At 45.7% G+C, this 23,297-nt stretch overlaps 1 protein-coding gene across 9 annotated transcripts in view; it reads left to right on the plus strand.

Moving 5' to 3' along the window:
- The window catches only part of PTPN5 (protein tyrosine phosphatase non-receptor type 5), a 146,155-nt gene that overhangs the window by 18,985 nt on the left and 103,873 nt on the right, over positions 1-23,297 (plus strand). For 3 of the 9 annotated variants that reach the window (XM_065594728.1, XM_065594727.1, XM_065594729.1), the window contains exon 2: positions 12,036-12,105. The exons of 4 other annotated variants lie outside the window; for them this stretch is intronic. The gene's annotated coding sequence lies outside the window, so the exon portion shown is untranslated. Of the gene's footprint in view, positions 1-8,004; positions 8,024-8,795; positions 8,982-12,035; positions 12,106-23,297 lie in introns of those variants that run through there. 2 more of the 9 variants (XM_065594731.1, XM_065594730.1) reach the window with 2 other exon arrangements.

The following is a 23,297-nucleotide window of genomic DNA, read 5'->3' on the forward strand; positions in this document are numbered from 1 at the left end:
TGCTTCTTCAGTGTCAGTGCAACAACTCTCATTGTGTCATTGTGGTGTCCGTGCACTTTGGCAAGCTTGGCACACAGATCCAGGAATGCGGCCTTGCACATCTGAAAGTTGTACAGCCACTGCACGTCATCCCAAGTCTGCATTACAATGCGATCCCATGATCAGTGCTCATTTCTTGGGTCCTGAAGAGGCGCTCCATCATCTGCAGCTGTTTTGTGAACACCACCAACAACCTGGAATTGTTTCTCGCTGTGTTCCACAGCAGTCTGTCATCCACGGAATTGTCATGTTCCTGGTTTATTTGGTTCTTCTTACGGCTCTGCAAACACCGGAGGTCCTGTGCTTGCAGTGCTTATAGCAGTAATGCAGATCTGTGCAGGCTCCATTCTTCTGTCATAGGTGGTGTACAGCAAGGAGGGCAGCACGGGTTTGTGGAATTTTTCCAAAAGATGCAAAAATTATGGAATATAGATGACATTCTGGGATGAAGACCATTACATGCTAGGAAGTTGAGCCCTTGCTTCCAGTCACTCCTGCATGACTCATTTCTGCTCTATCATGAATTGCTAAAACTTCCCAAAAGACACTGCTATGGATGGTTGCACATTGGGATATGTACTGGACTGTGCATCGACCCAAGCTCTCCTGGTAAGTATGCCCAGCGCCAACACAAGGAGCCAAGTATGCATGCGCACAAGCAATATATCAACTGCTGTGGCTTCGTGCTGGCATAACTTGCGTCACCCAAATTTTGTAGTGTAGCGTGGCCTGAGTATATGTCATCACTGCAGAGCTAACTCAGGCATTGCACCTAATCCCTCTCCTGTCCACACACAAAAACCTCTCACCTGAGTTTGCAGGGAGGATACAGGCTAAACCACATGGGCGCTGCGAGTCCTCCAGTGCCTTCCCATAGTTCCCCGTGTGTGCTCAGAAGGATATACAAGTTCTACCAGAGGCCACTAGGAAAGAATCATGGAGCAGCTTGTCTTACTGCAGCACAAAGAAACATGGGATGTGTGCCCAAAAGTCCTCACAGCACACATGGGTGAGGACACAGTAACTCAGGTAGGGCTTTGCAGTGCGGCTACTCACCTGGGGCAGGCTAACCTGGGTGCTCAGACCTGCTGCCGATCATCCGAGTTAACGCTACAGTGCAGGCATACCTGAATTGGATTATAGACTAGGAGTTATATTACAAGCACAGGACAGAGGTAAACCTTTTCCTAAGGTTGCCACCTTACTTGAAATTCACAGGACAGTCCCTACATTTACAGTATTGATTGAGGCCCTTTGTGCTATGAAACATATTGTTTTAAGTTGAGGGGTGAAATCCTAGCTCCACTGAAGTCAGTGGCAAGATTCCCATCCAGATTCTTGATTTTCTACCAGCCCAGTTCAGTAGGGACGAAAATTGTTCCCATCAGATAGATCAGGGGTCGGCAACGTTTGGCACGCGGTTCGCCAAGGTAAGCACCCTGGCGGGCCGGGCCAGTTTATTTACCTGCTGACTCGGCAGGTTTGGCCGATCGCGGCCCCCACTGGCCCCGGTTCGCCGTCCTGGGCCAATGGGGGCGGCAAGAAGCGGCGCGGGCGAGGGATGTGCTGGCCGCGGCTTCCCGCCACCCCCATTGGCCCAGGATGGCGAATCGCGGCCAGTGGGGGCCGCTATCGGCCGAACCTGCCATGTCAGCAGGTAAATAAACTGGCCCGTCCTGTCAGGGTGCTTACCCTTACGAGCCACGTGCCAAATGTTGCCGACCCCTGAGATAGATGTTTGGTGGCCCTTCAATGAGATGTATATGGTGGGTGTCAATTGCAGTTCCCTCCGCAAAAGCCCATGACCACACTCTGCATAGACGCCAAGAACTCCATGGGTTATAGAAACTGAACTATCCCTGTTACCACTAGAGGAAGATTCCCCTGCCGCATGATCAGGGTTGTGGTATGGTGGCAGGGTAGGGGGGAGAAGCTCCCCCTGTAGTTACAGATAGGACTTCATTACAAGGTTGTCAGGCTGACACTTTTACTAGCACTAAATCCATGCATGGATTATTTTTACAACTGAACTGTATGCTCACGTGAAAATTACTTACAAATGTATTCATTAAGGGTATGTCTACACTGGATTAAAAGACCTGTGGCATGGCTGTGGCTGGCCCTGGTCCGATGGCTCGGGCTCGAAGGTCTCAGGCTGCAGGGCTAAAAATTGCTGTGCAGACATAGATTCATAGATTCTAGGACTGGAAGGGACCTCGAGAGGACTCAGACCAAAATGCAGGCTCTTTAGCCTGTGTTCCTGCAATGAGATGCGTGCAGGCACACCCCTACACCTGTGCAGAACCCCATTAATGACAGTGAGACTCCGTGGGCATCAGGTTCTGCTTGCCTGCTTCTATTGCAGGATCAGGACCATTGGACAAGCCAAGATGCTTATAGCATCCCAAGCATCTTGGTTCCATCAGCTCCTGCAGGAGAGAAGATGTTTTGCCAGAAATGTTGGTTACCGCTGTACCTTAGCTCCTGAATACATAAAGTTGCGTTTGAATGTACTGCAGCCTCACAAAATTCTGCTCACTCCATTTTTTTTATGGGTAAATAAAATATAATTAATATTTCCTCCAGCATCGTCTGTCATTCTGATGAAGGGAGTCATTTGGTGCCTGAGCTAGTAAATTTTCCTGACGGTTTTGCAAAGCTGATTTACTATTAAAACAAGAAGGATTAGCTCCCTCTCTCTTGTACATCTTTACTTGCCTTGACTTGTTGACTATTTTTTTCTTTAGCATAGCATCTCCCATTCAGCACTGCAATAACATCTGTTCTATAATTTTCTATTTCTGTAACAATGCACTCTGCTAGCCTGGGGCCAGGGATTCTCCATCTCATCAAGAAGCTGAGCCTTCCTGCTGTCAGTACGAATCACTGCCACCATTCTGTTACACTCACTGACCATTGTGTCTTGTTCTTTAAGTTTGAGAATGGCAAGCAAGGGAGGCGGAATGGTTTCAGCTAATTGGCTTGTTTAAGTCCCCTTTAAACGTGGAAATCAGAGAACATGAATGTTTACAAGATGAAACTGGCAGAACCATGAATTTTGTGAAACTGTGGATGTGACTTTACCTTGTTGTGAAGCTGTGGGAGCTCCGTTAATAGCTCTGACAAATCCTGTGACTAAAAAGCATATAACTACTTTAGCTTTAGTTTATTGTGCTGCAGCCATACACTTGTGCCTTTGAAAATCTTCCCCCCCATTCTATTAAGCCCAGAGCTGCAAATGTGCCTAAGCACCTAACCCCGGGGCTGGTCTACTTACTAGCTGTATGTCAATCTTAGTTACACTACTTCAGTTACGTAAATTATGTAATTGGAGTCCATGTAACTTAAGTCAACTTACAGCGGTGTCTACACTGTGCTGTGTCGACGGGAGATGCTCTCCTGATGACTTACCTTACTCTTCTTGTGGAGCTCGAGTACCGGAGTAGACCGGCGAGCGCTCTGCCATCAACCTAGTGGGTCTTCATCAGACAGACCCTCTAAATCGACACCACTGCATTGATCGCAGCAGAGCCGATCTAGCTGTGAGTACAGATGTACCCCCAGCCTTAGGCACCTAAGTCCCAGTTTTAGGCTCCACTGCGATCCACAAAACTCCTGTTCAGCTGCTGGCAAACCCTATAGGTGCCTAAACTCACTCAGCGCCTAAAAGTTTTTGCAATAAATGTTCCCTGGGCTCCTAAGTTTCTGCCTCCTGGCATGCACACTGCTGCCTGATGGTATGTGTTGGGGCCCCCCTCTCCCAACTAAGCCCCAGAGCAATCCATGAAACAGGGGAAGACAGGTGTTTGCCTGATCCAGTGGGACCTGATCCAATGGGCATGCTCATAGGTCGCATACTGTATTGGGTCTCAGTTAAAATCTGGCTGCTGGAAAAAGAGGAGGTGGAAGTAGTGGTCTTATAACTTTTAGCTCTGTGCGTGGAGCACTCATGTGGGATGTGATAGACTGAGGTTCAATTCCCAGCTCAGGCAGCAGGGGAGAAAGGATTTGAACAGTAGTGCTCTAACCCAGTGGTTCTCAACCAGGGGTACATGTACCCCTGTGGGTATGCAGAGGTCTTCCAGGGGGACATCAACTCATCTAGATATTTGCCTAGTTTTACAACAGGCTACATAAAAAGCACTACTGAAATCATTTCATCTAGAATTTCATACAGACAATGACTTGTTTATACTGCTCTATATACTGTACACTGATATGTAAGTACAATGTTTATATCCTATTTATTTATTATTATGTGGTAGAAATTATGTGGTAGAAATGAATAATTAAGTACTTAGTAAGCAATTTTTCAGTAATAGTGTGTTGTGACACTTTTATATTTTATCTTTGATTTTGTAAGCAAGTAGTTTTTAAATGAGGTGAAACTTGGGGGTAACACAAGACAAATCAGACTCCTGAAAGGGGTATAGTAGTCAGAAAAAGTTGAGCGCCACTGATCTAACCACTGAGCTATGGTATAGTCGGGTAATCTTGCCTGTTGAAGATTAAAGAGTCAGTGGGCCAAAGAAAGCGTGAGAATACCTTTGTAGGCTGTTGGTTTGGCCACTGGGGTAGGAGGTTGGAGATTTTGGGTCTAGTCCCCCTGCTCCAATTGCTTTTTCATTATCTGTCCTCAGTGGAACAACTTCAACAGGAGAGACTGAGGGAGCCCTCCCCCCACCCAATTAAAATGTCCCATAGCTCAGTGGTTAGCACACTCTCCTGAGAGGTAGGTGACTCCTATTCATATCATTTTTCTCCCTCAGGCAGAGAGGAAACTTGAATCTGGGTCTCTCACATCCCAGGTGAATGCTCTATTCACTTGGCTATAAGTTGGATGATGTCACTGGACCCACCTCCTCCTCTTCTGGCCATTTGGGGTGGGGAGCATGAGGCAGGCACCTCATTCATTCTCACAAGAAAGGACTGAAGTGCCGAAGCCACCTGACTCCAGAAGAGCATTTCTGGTTTCACAAGCAGAGATAGGCATCTCCCTGCAGCCCAGACTTAGGGCTTGTCTACATTACCCGGAGGATCGATGGGCAGTGATCAAACCAGCAGGGGTCGATTTATTGCATCTAGTCTAGACACGATAAATCGACCGCCAAGCGCTCTCCCATCGACTCCGGTACTCCACCAGGGCGAGAGGCGCAGGTGGAGTCGACGGGGGAGTGTCAGCTGTCAACTCACCGCAGTGAAGACACCGCGGTGAGTAGATCTAAGTACGTCGACTTCAGCTACATTATTCACGTACCTGAAGTTGCGTAACTTAGATCAAGCCCCCCTTCTAGTGTAGACCAGGCCTTGGGCTCCTATCTCCAACGAGACGAGTGGGGCTTAAAATGTACTCCTCTTCTGGGCTTCTCCTATTAGTTATCTTAGGCAGCAAAGCCTCTGACAGCAGGGATCCCTTAGGCATGGCTGGGGGGCCACTGACACCTGATTCCTGCAGGCACAAGGTGCTGGATGGGTGCTGGGGGAGGCTGCGGTCCTGGTGGGGCAGAACAGAGACCCCTGGCCAGGGCTGCAAGAGGAGGCGGAGCACAGCCCCCAGCAAGAGCCATTCAGCAAAGAGGTGGCCTCCCCCCATAATAATGGGCTCGTCCAGATCATTTGATACCCTGCAGAAACTTAAATTAAATTAAAATAGATACAAATCCAAAAAAAGGTTAAATATAAAAATAAAATTTTCCATCAACATAAAAAAACTAAAAATCAAATTCTGACACGCCTGCCTGTAACGTATTTTGTTCATCTTTTGTATTCTTTCCCTCCCACTCACATGCAGTGTAATGTATTTTCGTCCTTTATCTCTTTTAAGCCCTAAACTTGCTGTACAATTGTGTAGTAAGTCTGGATAACAAGTGATTAGTAATGCATTATAGCGTGTTTCGCCTCTGGATTGCTGGTGTATATCCAGCTCAGATTGTCAGTGGCCAAAGTTTGTTACCATCTGATGGATTCTGGGTGGTCTCTCAGTCCACTTCTTCAGTGGAGACATCACAAAACACCCGGTTACAATTGGCACCGATTGCCTCCCTATTGGCAGTCTCGGCAGAGAAGGACAAGGACTGGATAAGCTTGGAGACTAAATTAACCTCTCGTCTTTAGAGGTTTGAGGCATGTTCATGGAGGTAATATGAAGGAGCTTTCATGCTGTCTACCTGTTTTGTGGACAAGGCCTTGACAGCCCAAGTGAGTAAGTCATGAGTATCACAGTCAGACAAAAATCTCTGTAAAAATGTTTAAACAGACAAGTGATATGTAGCTGATTGGTTTGGTAATGGTATATTACCACAAAAATACAGGAGTGATGCATCCAGGGTATCACAGGGTGAGCTGGCCCTTTAAGGGAGTCAAGGCTCAGCTTCACCTGTGTCACGCTTAGCCCCCCTCCCAAGATAAAGGCTGCAAAGATCAGATGATGAGGAACATGAGACCAAAACCCAGGTCTGCTGAGGTAGGAGCAGTCTGTGACCAAAATTGAAATAGAGCTAGGAAAAAGCTTCTCAAGAGAGCCAACCTGGGAATCAGTCTCTGTGAAGAGTGGGAGGCCTGTGAAGAAAATGCCTCAGTAGTCTGTGTTGGTCAGGGGAATTGCTTTGATGTTACTTATGAGTTTTGTGTCTGAACATAAAATTGTGCCCTGTGATAGGGGCCTGAAATGGATTTGGGCTTACCTCTTTGGACTGGTGAGATAGTCACCAGCATGCACATGTGTTAGTGAGAAGTTGTCTTTATACAAATAAATGTAAGTCCCATTGCCCAGCTCCCTGACTCTGGTTGAACTGTTCAGGGAAAGAAAAGTAGCTCTAATCCACCTGGGGTAGACCAGATCCAAACCAGATGCTGGCATATCTCAGAGAAACCAAATGGGTGATCCCCTAGGAACTTAGTTGGTGGCTAGGGATTTCCAAAGTGCAGTGCACTACAGCTATAGACGCCTAGAATTATAGAATATCAGGGTTGGAAGAGACCTCAGAAGGTCATCTAGTCCAACCCCCTACTCAAAGCAGGACCAACACCAACTAAATCATCCCAGCCAGGGCTTTGTCAAGCTGGGCCTTAAAAACATCTATGGATGGAGATTCCACCACCTCCCTCGGTAACCCATTCCAGTGCTTCAGCACCCGCCTACTGACATAGTTATTCCTAATATTCAACTTAGACCTCCCCAACTGCCCAGCTGGATGCCTCCTACACCAAATTGGGGGAACAGGTAGATAGAGCTGGTTTTATACCACTCAGAAATTTCCCTACAGGAGGGGAATCCCCATTAGGTCCGATTAGGTCAATTCTCTGTTCTTTTGTCACTGAATGAAGCCAGGAACCAGGCTCTGGTCCCTCTCCAAAACTTCTACATGGACCATACAGTAGTACATGTAGACTGTTCACTTGTGCCTGCAAATACAGTTTTTTTTAAAAACTGGATTTTCCCACCTAAGTATCTAAACATCTCCTGACTCTGTTTCCTGGCATTTCTGGCTACAACTCTCTTCTGTCTTTATTTTTCAGTTGCCACAGTTATATCTTTCCACTCATCTGACCATGTCTCTTATCCCTTCCATCTGCTTCTCTTATCCCCCTCTAGCCCCAGTTGTCCTCTCCACTAGCTGTGTATCTCTTTCACTCTCACAAAGTGCAAAGATCCTGATAATACTTTGGAGTAAGGAAAATAGAGGATCTAAGAATTCCCCCCAAACAGAATTACAAACTGCAGCCTTTTTGTTCCTCAAATCCTTTCAAATTAGCAATATGAGCAGCAGTAGCTAGTGGAGATGATTTCAGTAAAGATGGATGTTCCCATCAAGTAAGAGGCAGTGTGAACCTAGATGCTTTAAAAGTACCTACATTCATGGCTTCTGGAGACTCAGACACAGCAGATTGTCCATAACCACAGTAATCTGCTCAGCTGTGAAAGGTCTCTGTTATGCAGAGCATAGAATTAGTGGCAGCTGATGGTAGCAGCAGAAGCAAGTAGGTAAGCAAAGTCAAGAAGAAGAGTGGATATTAGCTATGCAGTTCAGAACTTCAGAAAAGATTACAATTATAGTGGTAAATCAGAGGTGTGGCAAGATGGAACATGAACACACAACCAAATAATGCAGGGCACTGTTCAGATGACCTAAGCCATTAAGAACTGCTCCATTTTTTAAATGTATAACATTACTGTTTTAGCATAATAGAAAAATGATGCAGGAATATTTTATCAGCAACCTCTTCAAGTGATTCTTCTTTCAACCTACCAATGTGATATCATCTGCTGATGGATAAACTTTCATACACATAGAGTAGAACTGGTGCTGTTTAGCTGACTGATGCTTATACTTTTCAGCTATCTGCCTGTTTTTTGGGAAGGTAGGTGGGTGTATAGTTAACTACAGTTATTTCGTAGAAAGAGAATGAGTGATGTCTATGCCCTCTGACACTAATTATGAAACTGAACTGTCTTCCTGATTTCTGAACTGGAGAGTAGAAAATTTGGGCTAGAAATTGGCTGTACAAGTGCTGCAGTGTGCAGTTTCTTTAGTGCTTAATTGGATTACGACATCTGTTGGTCTTGTCCTTCAACAGTTCTTTGAGTGGGCTAGGAGTAGCAGGAAGGGACAGGTGCGGCTGGTGAGCTTTAGTAGTTATGATAATTTTTCTCAGGTAACCAACAGCATCTCATGTCAGCATGAGTAGAAGTAGTGATAGCTTGCCTCACCTACTCAGACTTGGCTGATAAATGCTGAGCGTATGAGAGTGGGTGTTGTAGCAGTGTTTGTGGCCAATTTTCCTCTTGTGATTGCCTCTTTGTTATGTTTGACATTTTTGAGACTGAGCTTTGTTACAGACTACGACGATGAAATGTGGAGCTGAGACTTCATTGAGATGTGGAAAACACCAGCCAGTGGGGGAAAAATGGATTTAGTAGCTGGTTCTTGAGGGACTTTGAGGTGGGATTAAATGAGATTAATGGCTATAACAGAATAGTCAAACAACATTTTTCTCTGTGCCTTTCTTTCCCGCTCTACCACTTGAGGGTATGAATGTGACTTTTTTCCGTTCTGATCATGAGATCAAAGCCCAAAACCAGTGTTTGGAAAAGTTTATTGAACCTGAAAGTATCAGTAGTGGGCTCTCAAAGTGATTCTAGCCAAGACAATTCATGAAGTGTTGACCTTTAAAGTGGCATTTTACTGGATATGATTGTCATCTTACTTTCTTCCTCACTTCAATTGCTACATGATTTTAGCAGCTCATATCTCACAAACTGCGAGAGTTAGAGATTAACCCTTGTACCATTAGAAAGCGAAGATTTAGTGCTGCCATCAGATGATGTAAAAGCATTGCTTGCTAGTCCTGGTGATTTGTAAGATATTGGATGTTAAAACTGTCATTGGTCCTTCACTCTAGCAAGGTTTTTTGGCACTTGTCCAAGAACAAGTCTCAGCTTCTAAGTAGCTTAATTAAATGTAATAAAGGTAATTTTAAAAGTGACCCAAAATGAAGTTTGATCTTGTTCTCATTGAATTCAGTGGTAAAACTCCCATTGATACGAATGGGAGCAAGATCAGGCCCCAAATGGTAGTTTGCAGATGTCAGGCCTTGCCGTGTGTATTAGGTACTTCCCTGTCTGAAAGGATCTTGAAACATGGCCAACTGGCAAATCCCATTGTTATGTAGTGATATGTTTTCTAACTAGTGCCAATATATTTTTTTTTTTTATTGCAGTCAGCTCACTTTGTTTCTGGTGCTACTGTTTTCCTGGAAAAATTCATCAATATTTAAAAAAAACCCACAGTAATGTGGATAGACTATATGGATACAATAGTAATATGCTGATATTTTTATATATTGTATTAGTCAAATTAAGGGATCCAGTTCTGATCTCCTTATTCATGTGGAGTAGCACCTTAATTTGCAAATTGATTTCAGTGGGGTTTAGCACTGATTGATTTCAGTGGGGCTGCTTGCTTGACACCAACAGGCGTTTTGCCATTGACTTTGATTTCAGTGGGCATTAGGTGCTTAAGTGTCTTTGTGAATCCGACCCTGAGGTGCTGATCCTGTGCGGTACTAGCACCCTCATTTCGATGTGAAGAGAGTGGGAAAGGAGGACACTCAATGGCTTCCATGATTGGACCAAATGTTGCCTTTTATTTTAAAGTGTCAGAAACCAGTAAAAAATCCGTTGTTACTTTTTTGTTACTTAAGATAGAACTTAATGTGATTAAGGGTAGAGGAATCTGGCCCATTTGATGCAAATACTAGCGACTATTTAACAGATCTGATTATGTCTAAATCATAACCTGCGTACTGATGGAGGTGCTTCTTAAAATCAATTTATTCTGTTTATAAAGTTAGTCAATTTCAGGAAGCCTATTTATGGAGAGACAATTTCCCAAATCAAAAGTTGAGTCAGTCTAACCACAATTTAAAGCCTGTCATGCATCAAGGAGTGAAAGGAAGAAGAGTTTGATTTATAATATGATTTTTAGTCAATAATCTTCACTCTAGGAAGGCAACAATTCTGCCTTGCAAATGTCACTGGGTACTGACTTTAAGGGGTTCTAGGGATGTGCAAGAATCCACTCTTCATACCTCCCTATGGTCCCCATTACTGTGTTGTCTGAGCATCACACACTTTTTATTATAGTTATCCTACAACACCCCTGTGAGGTAGGGCAGTGCTATTATCCCCATTTTATAGCTGAGGTACAGAGAGACTAAGCAACTTTGTCCAGCATCACATAGGAAATCTGTAGGAGAGGGCAGACCTGAACTCAGGATGCTTGAGTGCTAGGCTAGCCCCCCCAGCCACTGGACTAGCCTTCTTCTTTAAATAAGAAACTGGCAAAACTCTCACTGACTTCAGAGGTGCAGGATTGGGCCATAGAGTTCTTTTCTTGGTCTGTTGATAAACAATTTGAAGTGTTGGCCATACTGCCCCCATGAGCACAAGGATGGATACTTGATGGGTTAAAGTGTTTAGGCAGTTAAGTGCTTGCTGGGAGCCCGGTTCAATAAACGGCTTACCATTTCCTGCAAGGGACTGGGACTGGGTGCCCTAAATTCTTATGGACGATGCTGGGGTGCTCAGCCCCTTACATGCTCAGCCTTTGCCTGTGCATTTGACACTGTAAAATCTTTGCTGGACTCTCAATATTGTTTTTGTAAAAAGAGTATAGCACATATAAATATTACAGACAAGCCAGTACCACTTCTGTCCGGTATAAAATATACCATGAATGCAAAAGAGCCCTACTATGACATGGACTTTATATTTCATAATATGTCTCAATGGTATGCCGTGTATATGGCTCTGATCCTCTCCATTGATGCCAATAGGAGTTTTGCCATTGACTGTGATTTCAATGGGAGTTAGACACCTAATTTCCTTTGTGAATCCCACCCTGAGGTGCTGAGCACCCTCGCTTCCCTTTGAAGAGAGTGGGAAAGGAGGACACTCAGCGCCTTCCAAGATTGGGTCAAATGTTGCCTTTTATTATTATTTTATTATTTCCAAGTGTCAGAAACCAATTAAAAAATCCTCTGCTTTGTGCTATCCTCAAACAAACAAACACCTGAACCAGAAGCTAGATTAATTTCAACCTTTTTTAAAAAAAAAAGTTATATAAAGACATTACCTCCTGGACTAAAATCCTGTATCCTGTATATCGTGTTTCAGCAAGTAATGAACTGTTTTGCTGAAGTATAATTAGGGATTTATAATGGAAACGCTGGTACAACCTTAACTATCCCATTGCAAATGTGACACTATTAATTAAGGGATCTCTGGGGTGCAGTACGCTCCTTGGTGAATTAGCCTTGTGGAAATTATTTGCAATTTGCAAATTGGTTTCCAGTTTTGTTTTTAGTTTTTCCCTCTTGTTACTGTACAAAGGAATTTTGATTCAGATAATATGAGATTCTGTTTTACTTTACATTTCTCTTTCATCTCTGCTAAAGAGCACTCTCCCTCCCCTTTTTTTTCTTCCATGCTTTAGGTGAGGGCTGTGGCATCTGATGATTCAGCTGGGGAAATCCTGGAGATGTGGTATAATGACTGTATTCTTGGTAAGTCTATTTAGTGCCTGTTTAGTATTGTAGGAAATTATTGCCCTGACCTCAACAACAGGTCAAATTCCGATCTGAACTCCCTGTATCTGAACTCCCTGTATAAATCTGGTGTAATTCCTTTGAATTCAGAAGAGTTACTCCACATTTACACTGGTTTAACTGAGATCAGATTCTTGCCCAGTAGCATTGTGTAACTGGTACCTAGCATTTATTTTATTAGCAGACCCAGAGTAAGATCTAAATAGGTCTTTAATGCATGGCGGGAGGGGTTAGCTTGTCTCCTCCCATAGAAAATCCTCTGGAGGGGGATGAAGTTGGGGAATGAAAGACCACAACATAGTTTTTGTGGAGTTTCCTCTGAATCAGCTTGTGAGGTGGTGACTGCCCTCTATCTTGTGGCCTCAGAATGTGTGCTGATACCATGAGGTCCCCGTGGATCTGAGGGAAATCACTGAAGGCCCAGGCTTTTTTTGTACACTACTACTGTGCATTCTCACTGGCTTTGAAGTCCCCAGCCCTCCCTCAGCACCCTGTCAGCACAGCTGCCTGCCTGCCATTTTCAATCCTTCTGCAGGGGATTTGCATAATGTGGAGAACTCAGTTTACTTTTAAGTAGATTTCCCCACTGGGCTGGTGAGTAAATGCTGTCTGCAGCCCACACCATTCCCATGCATGGGTTTCCTGACCCTATAGAAAGGTGGGGGTCATGCAGGAAGAGTGGCAGCTCCACTCTACTCAGAAAGGGAGCCATCCACTCTAAGGGAGGATCCTCTCTGCTCAGCAATCTTAGCAGGAAAATCTGTCCCTGTGTTATTCTGATATACAATTAGTACTTTAAGGATGGTTTTAACATGATTTGAGCCAGTTTTTTCCAGACCTCCTGTATCACCAAGAATTTTTTTTCTTTTTTCACCATGATATGGGATTTTAATCATTCTACTGAAAATATTCTGCACCCCTTACGGCTTGCCTAGGCATAGAGCAGAGGTGAGCAAACTACGGCCCGCGGGCCACATCCGGCCCGTGGGACCGTCCTGCCCGGCCCCTGAGCTCCCCGGCTGTCCCCGGCCCCTCCCTCACAGCCTTAGCTAGCCGTGCCGTCAGCGCATTGGGCTGCGGGGCTGCAAGTTCCTGCTGGGCAGCGCAGCTGCGAGAGCCACCGGATGTAGTGTATTAAATTGCTCCTGGTAGGAATGTGCTACTTACTGAGCACTGGGACTGGCAGGTGTAAGTAGTACACTGTAAGCAGCACATTCCTATGGTGAGCAATTGAATACACCACACCCCGGTAGGGAAGGCTGTACCTCCCCAAACTGCCTGGCCCCCGCCCCTTACCCGCCCCCTCCCACTTCCCACCCCCTGACTGCCCCCCTCAGAACTCCTGACCGCCCCCTCCCAGGATCCCCTGCCCCTAATTGCCACCCCGGGATCCCACCCCCTATCCACCCCCCCCACTCCCTGTCCCCGACCCCTATCCACACCCCCGCACCCTGACAGGCCTTCTGCGACTCCCACGCCTATCTAACCCCCCTACTCCCTGGCCCCTTACCATGCTGCTCAGAGCACCAGGACTGGCAGCTGTAAGTAGTAGTACATGGTTAGTAGCACATTCCTACAGGGAGCAATTTAATACACTATACCTGTCCTCCATACACTTTCGGAACCCCAGTATCGCCCTCGGGCCAAAAAGTTTGCCCTGGCATAGAGTTATTCTTGAAAAACGATGTGCGGATACTCTTATCCGGAGTAAGCGTCCCTTCTTCCAAAATATTTTAATCCACTTTGGAAGTGGATTAAGCTAAACCAGAAAAGACACTCCTATTCCAGAATAAGAGTGTCCACGTGGAGTTATTCTGGGATAGTTTATTCTGTTTTAAATTCACACCCTACCTTATTCTGGAATAAATTTAATGTGTAGACAAGGCCTTAGATGCTTATAAACCCATGGAATGCCTTAAACCAGGGGTTCTCAACCTTTTTCTTTTTGAGGCTCCCCCAACATGCTATAAAAACCCCACAGCCCACCTGTGTCACAACTGGTTTTCTGCATATAAAAGCCAGGGCTGGCATTAGGGGGTAGCAAGCAGGGCAATTCCCCAGGGCCCCACGCCACAGGGGCCACCACAAAGCTACATTGCTCAGGCTTCAGCTTCAGCTCCTGATGGTGGGGCTCGGGGGCCTCGGCTGCAGACCCACGTGGCGGGGCTTTGGCTTTCTGCCCTGGGCCCTATCAAGTCTGATGTCAGCCATGCTTGGCGGACCCCCTGAAACCTGCTCATGGTCCCCAGGGGGCCTCGGACCTCTGTTTGAGAACCAATGCCTTAAACTATGACTGTACTGATCAATGTAGAAGAAATTCGTCCTGCATAGTTGAGGTTAGATATTTCAAAAGAGCTTGGCTTCTATTCGGGCACCAAAATGAAGAGCCTAAGTTTTTCAACGGGGCTCAACACCCAGCAGTCACCACTGTTTTCAATGGGAGTTGTTGCGGGCTGAGCACTTTTTGAATACCTGATCATTTCATTTAACTGCCTACATAGGGAGTGAACTCTTTTGAAAAATCTGGCCATTATAATGACTGGCCTCTTTCTAGGAGATGAAATAAGTTAGTAGTGGCACCATTAAAATGTATCACTTCATGACCATCGTACCTCCCCAGGCAGTTTTACAGTCCTCCGCACCCCCAAGACAGCCAGAGATGGTCATTAGCCATGGAAGCAATTATTTTTTTATTTTAGCAAGTTACTCCAGCTAGGCACTCACTTAGGAATGGCATATCCTCTTCACTATGGGCACACCATGATAGGATCGGTTGCTACGTGGATAAACTTGACTAGCAACTCTTAAACTCAGCTAATGAGGGCCATAGGCTACCTGCACTCCTGCCCCTCTGTTGGAATGTGACTGTGCTCACTCGTTTCAATAGGAAGTAAGAATCAAGGGATCATGCACCCACAATCATGTATGCTGGCAATAGTCTTCAGAAAGATATTTACATAAGAATCAGGCAACTAGTCCAGAGCATAATGGTGATCATTGCCACCCTCTCCCAGGGAAATAAGAGGTGCTTTCAACTTGTTGATTTTGCATGAGGAAGCCCCTCATTGTGTAGAATTTAAAGAAGTCGTGAACAGGTTCTGGGATCCTGTCAATAGTGAGTCCCTGCAAAGAATAAGATAGCAGGTGGCCCCAGTTGTGAACAGCAGTATGAAAATACCAGTTAGCAGAATGTAGGTAGGCAAATAAGAAATGGGCAGGTTCCCTTAAAAGGTAGTCTTCTATGGGGGTGTTGTTAGTTTGCTCCGGAAAGCCCTTCCCACAGCTTACTTTGCCTGCTCAGAGGATGCTCAGAGATTTGAGCGTAAGCCAGTTGGCGGAGATGCCTCACTGATGCTAAATGTCTCCATGAATGCTTTGGCAATACCTCTGGCCATACGCTGAATACAGAATGACAGCATTTCAGCTTCTGTACATGAATTAATGGGCATGCACTGCAGTTTCTGTACAATGGGCATGTGATCTGTTTTTATCCCTTGTATATTGGTGTCGATCATAGCCAATATTCTGGCTTCCATGAAAGAAACTTTTAGCTACTTGCGTCAACCTTGAACTTCATGAGCTGCACTGCAGAAGTTTTGCACAGTAGGAGTGAAATTCACCTGGGGCTGAAGGCCCTCCATGCCACTTAAGCCCAGTAATTGCCCTGAGTGACCTGAGGTGAGGGAAGAGTGATTAGCTGCACGGCGCCCTGACCTCTACAGCACCTTTAGACAGGCTAGTCTGGAGTGTGGCATTGAGGATGAGCAAGGGGTAAGGCTACTGGATCTGCAGTTTTGTGGATCCAGCTGTCTTAATATTCCTCATAAGTGTCCCAGGCTGGAGGATGTGGCAATTTTTCTCCCCAGCCCTTATGCACTATATTAACATAAGGCCCAGCTAGATGAGCCCATCCTAGAGCCCTTAGATATTAGAGGTGATATTTGAGGATTATATTGTGACCTCTGGTACCAACTGGCACTGTGGCAAGAATTTTGTCCATTGTGTAGGAGCATGAAGCAGGTTTCATTTCCTCTCACACACTTATTTTTCTTACATTAGAATCCTGCAAAAATGTAACTGTGCACTTTGCGCCATCCTCATGAGAGCAGAGCTGCTTGGTTTGAGACAGCTCTTCCACGTGGCTATGAAAACAAGGGCCCTGATTCTGATCTCAGTTATACTGGTGTAAATCTGGAGGAACCATTGTTCCTGAGATTGTAGTTCTCCATTGGCGTTACTCTAGATTTACACAAGTTGTATCTGCAATTAGAATCTGTCTTGGAGCTTATCTCACCAGACTTTTGTGCCTCCAGTAAATTGATTGCCAATTAACTTGAGGAAGTTAACATGTTTGTAAAGGCTGGTATGGATCCTCCAGACGTTTGATCCAAGCTGTTTGTTTTTTACCTTAAACTGATCCCTTCGGTAACCTGGTAACCTTTGTATCTTTGATCAAACATGGGGGGGGGAGCACCCACATTGGTCTTTACAAATGTGTTAACTACCTCAAGGTATCAGGCAGTCAATTAACGTGAGGTGCAACAGACTAGTGAAGATGTACCCTCGCTGTGTTACTCTGTTGCTTCCATAGCTGAGGCCCTGTTACAACTCCCCTTGTTTCTTCTCATGCTGATTCCACTGCACACCCATTATCAGTGGCCCCAGGGGACACACACGGAGCATTCACTTGCCCAGAGAAGGAAAATCTTAAAGGCAAAAAAACAAGCAACTACAGAGAAGGAAAATCTTAAAGGCAAAAAACAAGCAACTACTGGTGAGCAATTGAGAAGAAAATCAGTCTCAGTCATATGATGTTATAGGAGTCTTGAAGATTTAAAGATCAGCCCCATTTGTACTAGATAGTAAGGGCTCGATTGCAAACCACAGCCCTTTATAGGTGCGGAGCTACAATGGAGAGATTGTGCCTTGGGTACTCTGTCTTCCTCCATCTGCTCCTTGCAGTGTGTGTGTGTGTGGGGGGGGGGAGGTTTGCGGGGGGAAATAAGGGGAAGCAGTCTGCTCCATTCATGGCTCTGCCTTCTCCTCTGTGCCCAAGGAGGAACAGGGGTGAGCAGTCCCCTGTACTCCTTAGAATGCAGGTAGCATAGGGGTTGCTATTGTGTGTAGCTCTTGCACAGCACGCTGGCAAGAAACCTTCTTGGATGCTCCTCCAATCCAGCATTCCCATGCAACGGCTGCAAACAAACTGGCCCTCAGTATTTTACATTTATAGTATAGGACATATTGTGGTGGACTCCAACGTACTTGTTTAGATTATATACATACAGCACAGCTGAAATGCCAGCAGCTGTGTGTGGAGAACAGCAGCCAGCACACAGCCTGATGACCAGTCATCTCACCATTACCTTGTCCTCCCCCAGTCTGTTTTCTACACATGCTGTCTCACATTTTACACTCCGACTATAAACTCTTCAGGATAGGCACTGACATTTTGTTGTGTGTTTGTACAATGGGCCTCCGGGACCTCTCACCATACAAATAATACCTACGCAGGCGGTGCACACTTCCTAGCTTGTGTAGGCTGGTCTTATTGTAAGCACCAGGGTTCCCCGTTCTCCCTGCCCCCTGGATGAGGTTCTCTGGCAGATTCTGGCATGGGAAAAAGGGAAGCACACAAAGCCAGTAGTGGGGGGAGAAGGAGGGCATGGGGGCAGATAGAGCCCCTGACATGGGGGGTGGTGGTGGTGATGTGGTAATGGGGATTCACAAAGAGTCACTGCTGTGGGGGAAGAATAGTGGAGGCACACAGAACCCATGGTTGGGGGGATTGGGGAAACCTAGCGTGGGGCGGGGAGGAAGGCACAGAGGGCATGGGGGAAATTGGATGGGAGTACACACACAGCCGCTGGTATTTGGGGCTGTAACAGGGCACATCTTTGCTCCTGTTTTGCCCCACAGAAACTGCACAGACTCCACTGGTTGTGCATTCACCGTGCCATTGATTTGAGTTCCCTCCACCAATACCACTACAGCCGTAGTACTTCAGTGCCCAGCGGTTTAGGTGATCCACCTCCTGGCACAGTCTACACCAGGGGTTAGGTCAACATAACTACATCTCTCAGGGATGTAGATTTCTCACACACCTGAGAAATGTACTTATGCCGATGTAAGTTCTCAGTGGAAACCGGCCCAAAGTGATAAGCACGCCGGCTCACCGGTTCGCAACCTGCACTCTGTCATGGGGGGAGAATGGAGGCACACAGAATGGGGAGTATGAGAGGAAGTGGACTGGGAGACATACAGAAGTCCTGGAAGGCAGGTGATTGTGGGGAGTTGTAGGGAGTCCTGAAAAAGAAGAGTGGCACACAGGGAACTTGTGGGGGCAGCAGGAATGGAGGGATGCAGGAAGCCCCAGTGTGTGCAATGAGTTTGGCCTACACAGGTTTTCAAGTGTGTGAGCCCCTAGTCCAGAGGTCCCCAAACTGTGGGGCATGCCCCCCCTAGGGTGGTGCGGAGGAACGTTCAGGGGGGCACAGCTGGGGCCCAGCTCTGCTCCTGGCCCCGGCTGCTGGCCCAGGGCCCTGGCTGCCAGCCCCTGGCGGCTGCCAGCCCCTGGCTGCTCCCAGCTGTGGACCCAGCCTCAGCCCCCTTGCTCCTGTCCACATCCCCTCTCCCGGAGCCTTGGTCCTGCTCCCAGCTCGGGAGAGGGGGGTGGATAGGGGTGAGGAAGGGTGTGAGATACAAAGTTTGAGGACCACTGCCCTTCTCTATAGACAAAGGCAGAGGTACTTAAGGCTATTGTGTGATATAGGGATGTAAAAGTTTAACCGGTTAACCCAGGGGTCGGCAACCTTTCAGAAGTGGTGTACCGAGTCTTCATTTATTCACTCTAATTTAAGGTTTTGCGTGCCAGTAATACATTTTAACGTTTTTAGAAGGTCTCTTTCTATAAGTCTATAATACATGACTAAACTATTGTTGTATGTAAAGTAAATAAGGTTTTTTAAATGTTTAAGAAGCTTCATTTAAAATTAAATTAAAATGCAGAGCCCCCCGGACCGGTGACCAGGACCCGGGCAGCGTGAGTGCCACTGAAAATCAGGTTGTGTGCCGCCTTCGGCACGCGTGCCATAGGTTGCCTACCCCTGGGTTAACCGATTAACCGATAAGCATCAGTTTTATCGGTTTCGGTTAACGATTAAACTCCGCTGCCAGCCGGAGTTTAGGAGTCCACTGCCGCCTGGGGCAGCAGCCAGGAGGGACCCCAGGTGTGCGGCCGGTAGCAGAGTCCCAGGTGTGGTGCGGGACCCCGGCCACGGCGGCTGGCAGCTTGGACCCTGGCCATGGGGGCCGACAGTGGGTCCCTGCCTAAAATGTGGGGGTGCTGCAGAACCCCCCCACACCCATAGTTCCCCGGTTAAACATTTTACCATGTAACCAATAAAATTTTAATTGGTTACATGGTTACTTTTTTAACTGCTATTTAAATCTCGAGTGTGATAAAGAGGTGGCAGGGGCTTTATATGATCCCCATTTCCCCTTAGTTTTTCAGTTTTCCTCAAAAGTCAGTTGCGTAGAACATTCCCTGAAATCTTAGAAGTGATCAGTCGCAGCGTTCAAAAAGTTACTCCATTACAGACAGACAGAAATGCCTTTGAGTTGAGTATAAGGCCTTCTGGGCACAGCCAATAACTAGATGGCATCAAAATGATAACAAGCAAAAGGAATCTTTTGGCCTAGACCCTAAACTTTATGAAATATGTTCATGCAAAGCAGAGAGTACCTTACTGTTTTAAAGTCTCATCTGAAACAGTCACACGTGCATTAAAACATTAAGGTACTCAGTTTATATAAATGGGAAGAACAAAGGCTGTGTTGAGCCTGTTGAGATTAGGGTTGCCAATCCTCCCGGATTGGCCTGGAATCTCCAGGCCTAAAGATTAATCTTTAATTATGTCATGCGATGAAACCTCCATGAATACCTCCAAACAAAATTGGCAACCCTAGTTATGATGCCACATCAAATTTTATTTATGCACGGCCAATTATGCTATCCCTTCCACTGTACCAATGTATGGGACCCCATTGACTTTAAAAAGGACATGTTATGTGTCTGATATGTACTGAATTCAATGGGACTCTACAAAGGCACAGAGGTCTGTCAACCCATATGGATTCTGTTGCATTCTTGGGACCTCAATCTACAGTGAATCTATAGTTTTACTTCAAGCACTACATTCAGCCACTGTAGCTTTGTACAAAACTGAGAGCAGGGCATTCAAAGCAAACAAACTGAGGGCTTGATCCAAAACCCACCAAAGTTACTGGAAGGATTCCCATTGACTTAAATGGGCTTTGGATCAGAATTTAAATTAAGCCCCAGTTCAGGAAAATATCCCTATTCGTGACACCCTTAAGTAGATGCTTAAATCCAATTGAAGTCAATGGGATTTCAGTATATGCTTAAAGTTGAGCATGTGTCTAAGTGCTACCCTGGAAAAGGGATGGATTTAAGCACACATTTAAGTACTTTCCTGAACTGGGACCTTACTGTAGGCCAGTCCAGCTTCCACCAATGTGTAGTTACAGCCACCTTAACCTGAGGGGTTCCGGTATCTCTGATTGATGAGTACGTAATAAAGATGTAAAAATACAATAAATTGGTGATCATCTTTCTCACCATGTGAGAAAGCAAAGGGATTGTGCCAATCAAATATGCGCATTAGATGACTAAGTGCTCCCACACTTTCAGTGTAGGCAGGGAATATGCTATGCTGCCACATATGTGCACCAGACACATACCAAATGCTTTTTATTCTGAGTGTTTTGTTTTGGGGGTTTTTTTTAGATGAGAGTTCATCTCACTGAGCAGGATGTTTATCTCTGTGCCTGGAAAACAATATTGGTCATAATTTTTAATGGACGATAAAGTTTTTAAAACAGATAACCAATATGGATGCCCACCCTGAGTGACATCAGTACCTAAAGTGGTTGCTATAAATGTTCCTCAGGAGAGATTTGAGCATCACGCTTAGCATTTGAGTATATTACTAACTATTGAATGAACTTTTTTTTTTTCCTATTGGAGGTGTTGCTGGAGAAGGGAAATGTTCACACGTAAGCCATATGATTTGAGTTTGATTTTCTTTCCTTGATAAAATATGTGTGATTAAAAAAACCTAACAAACTTGTATTAAGGAAATTAATTCCATCTAATTCTTGCTCAGATATGCATATATGTAACAAAATATGCATTCAGATACTACTAGGCCTAGTGCCAGAGAAATTGCTCTTAATACGTACCCATACATGGTTACAGTTATTTGAATTACAGTAGCACCCACAGGCCCAAACCGAGATCAGGGCCCCATTGTGCTAGAATCTGTACAGGCACATAGTAAGAGACAATCCTTGCCCAAAGAGATTACAGTTTAGATAGGCAAGGCAAATGGGGCAACAGAGACACAGAGAGGTGAAGTGACTTGCCCAAAGCAGTACCACAGGTCTGTGGCAGAGCCAGGAATGGCACCCAGGTATCCTGAATCCCAGTCCTGTGCCCTAGCCACTAGATAATAATGCTTCTTAGATAGATAGATAGATAGATAGTTTGATCTGGTCAAAAAATTTCAAAAATCTGAAATTTGGACAAAATTTTTCATGAACATTTTCCACCATATTTTGATCATAAGGTCATGTGATGGGGAGCATGTGACTAAAAACCAGGCCTCCTAGGATAAAAGAGTAGTCTGGTCAAAAGGAGAGCAGATCTGAGAGAGATACTAGGAAGATCAGACCTAGTAGTCAATACTCCATCAAGAATATCTGGGCCTGTCAGTGGTGATGGAACTTGAGGGTGCTGGCTTGAAGTAGTAATAACAAACACCAAATACACAGTTTCCATCATCAACACCACACTATAAAAATTGTTCCAGCACCCCTGGGGCCAGTCAAGAAAGCACCAGTGAGGAAGCCAGGCATGGAGTGTATAGAGGCCCTTGGAGGGAAAGAGAGGGAAATTTAGGCTGCAGGGCAGACAGGTCTAGAAACCCATAGTAGAGTGTGTAGGTGGATTCCCTATATATTGCCACACCATGAGGTGGTGCAGTAACCCCTGGAGAAGGAACTGAATAGATCCCAGTGTGGCTGAAGACAAGGTGAAAGAGGACAGACCTTCAGAGGGAGGGTTGTACCCTGTAGAAGATCCTGGGGTAGAAAATTTGGTTTGGAGTTTATATTGGACTTAAACCCTTGGAAGGGGTGGACATTTGGACTCAACTGGAGGGCTAAATAATTGCAAGGACCTGACAGCATTGGGAGCTGGTGAATGACTGACACTAAGGGAAAACTGAGGCAGAGAAAGTGTCTGATGCGTGGTTTAGAGAGCTCCTGCTGCACAGTTCCTATCCAGCAACATACCTGACCCCACACTTATAACCCATTTACTTCAGTAGGACTTACCATGTGCTTAAGTGCTTTGCTGATTCAGGACCTCAAAGGAACAGTGGGAGAATATTTCCCCAACAGCATCTTGTGCCATAGTAGTGGTGATGGTGATATGTATTATAAGCCCCACAGGGCTGTTTCCATAAGTTGCCTGTGCAATGACTGTCTTCCAGAAATGAAGATTTCTCCATTTTTTCCAGCAAAGGAAAAGAGAAGAGTAGCAATTTTTAATCCTCCGCTGCCCTCTCACTTTGTGAAATGTTTACTCTTTGCTAGATTTGCATTAAAATTCTATGTAGCAGTGCCTGCAGGTGTTAGTATCTCTCAGCTACTCTTGCAGGGCCAGAGCATGTGTGCAGATGGCTGCATGTACAATTGTGTATGTGCACAGGCAGACACTGGGGCTATGTCTAAACTTAAACCTCTGCAGATGCAGCACTGTAGCACTTCATTGTAGATACTCATTACAGTGATGGGAGGGGTTCTCCTGTCGCTGTAGTTAATCAGTTTCCCCAAGAGGCAGTATCTAGGTCAGGGGTGGGGAAATTTTTTGGCTCAAGGGCCACATCGGGGTTGCGCAACTGTATGGCAGGCCAGGTAGGGAAGGCTGTGCCTCCCCAAACAGCCTGGTCCCTGCCCCCTATCTGCCCCCTCAACTCCCCGCCCCCCTCAGGACCCCCAACCCATCCAACTCCCCCCCCACACTCCTTGTCCCCTGACCGCCCCCCTCCTGGGACCCCTGCTCC

Source organism: Chrysemys picta, chromosome 4, assembly GCF_011386835.1.
Source record: "Chrysemys picta bellii isolate R12L10 chromosome 4, ASM1138683v2, whole genome shotgun sequence".
NCBI classification, from domain to species: Eukaryota; Metazoa; Chordata; order Testudines; family Emydidae; genus Chrysemys; species Chrysemys picta.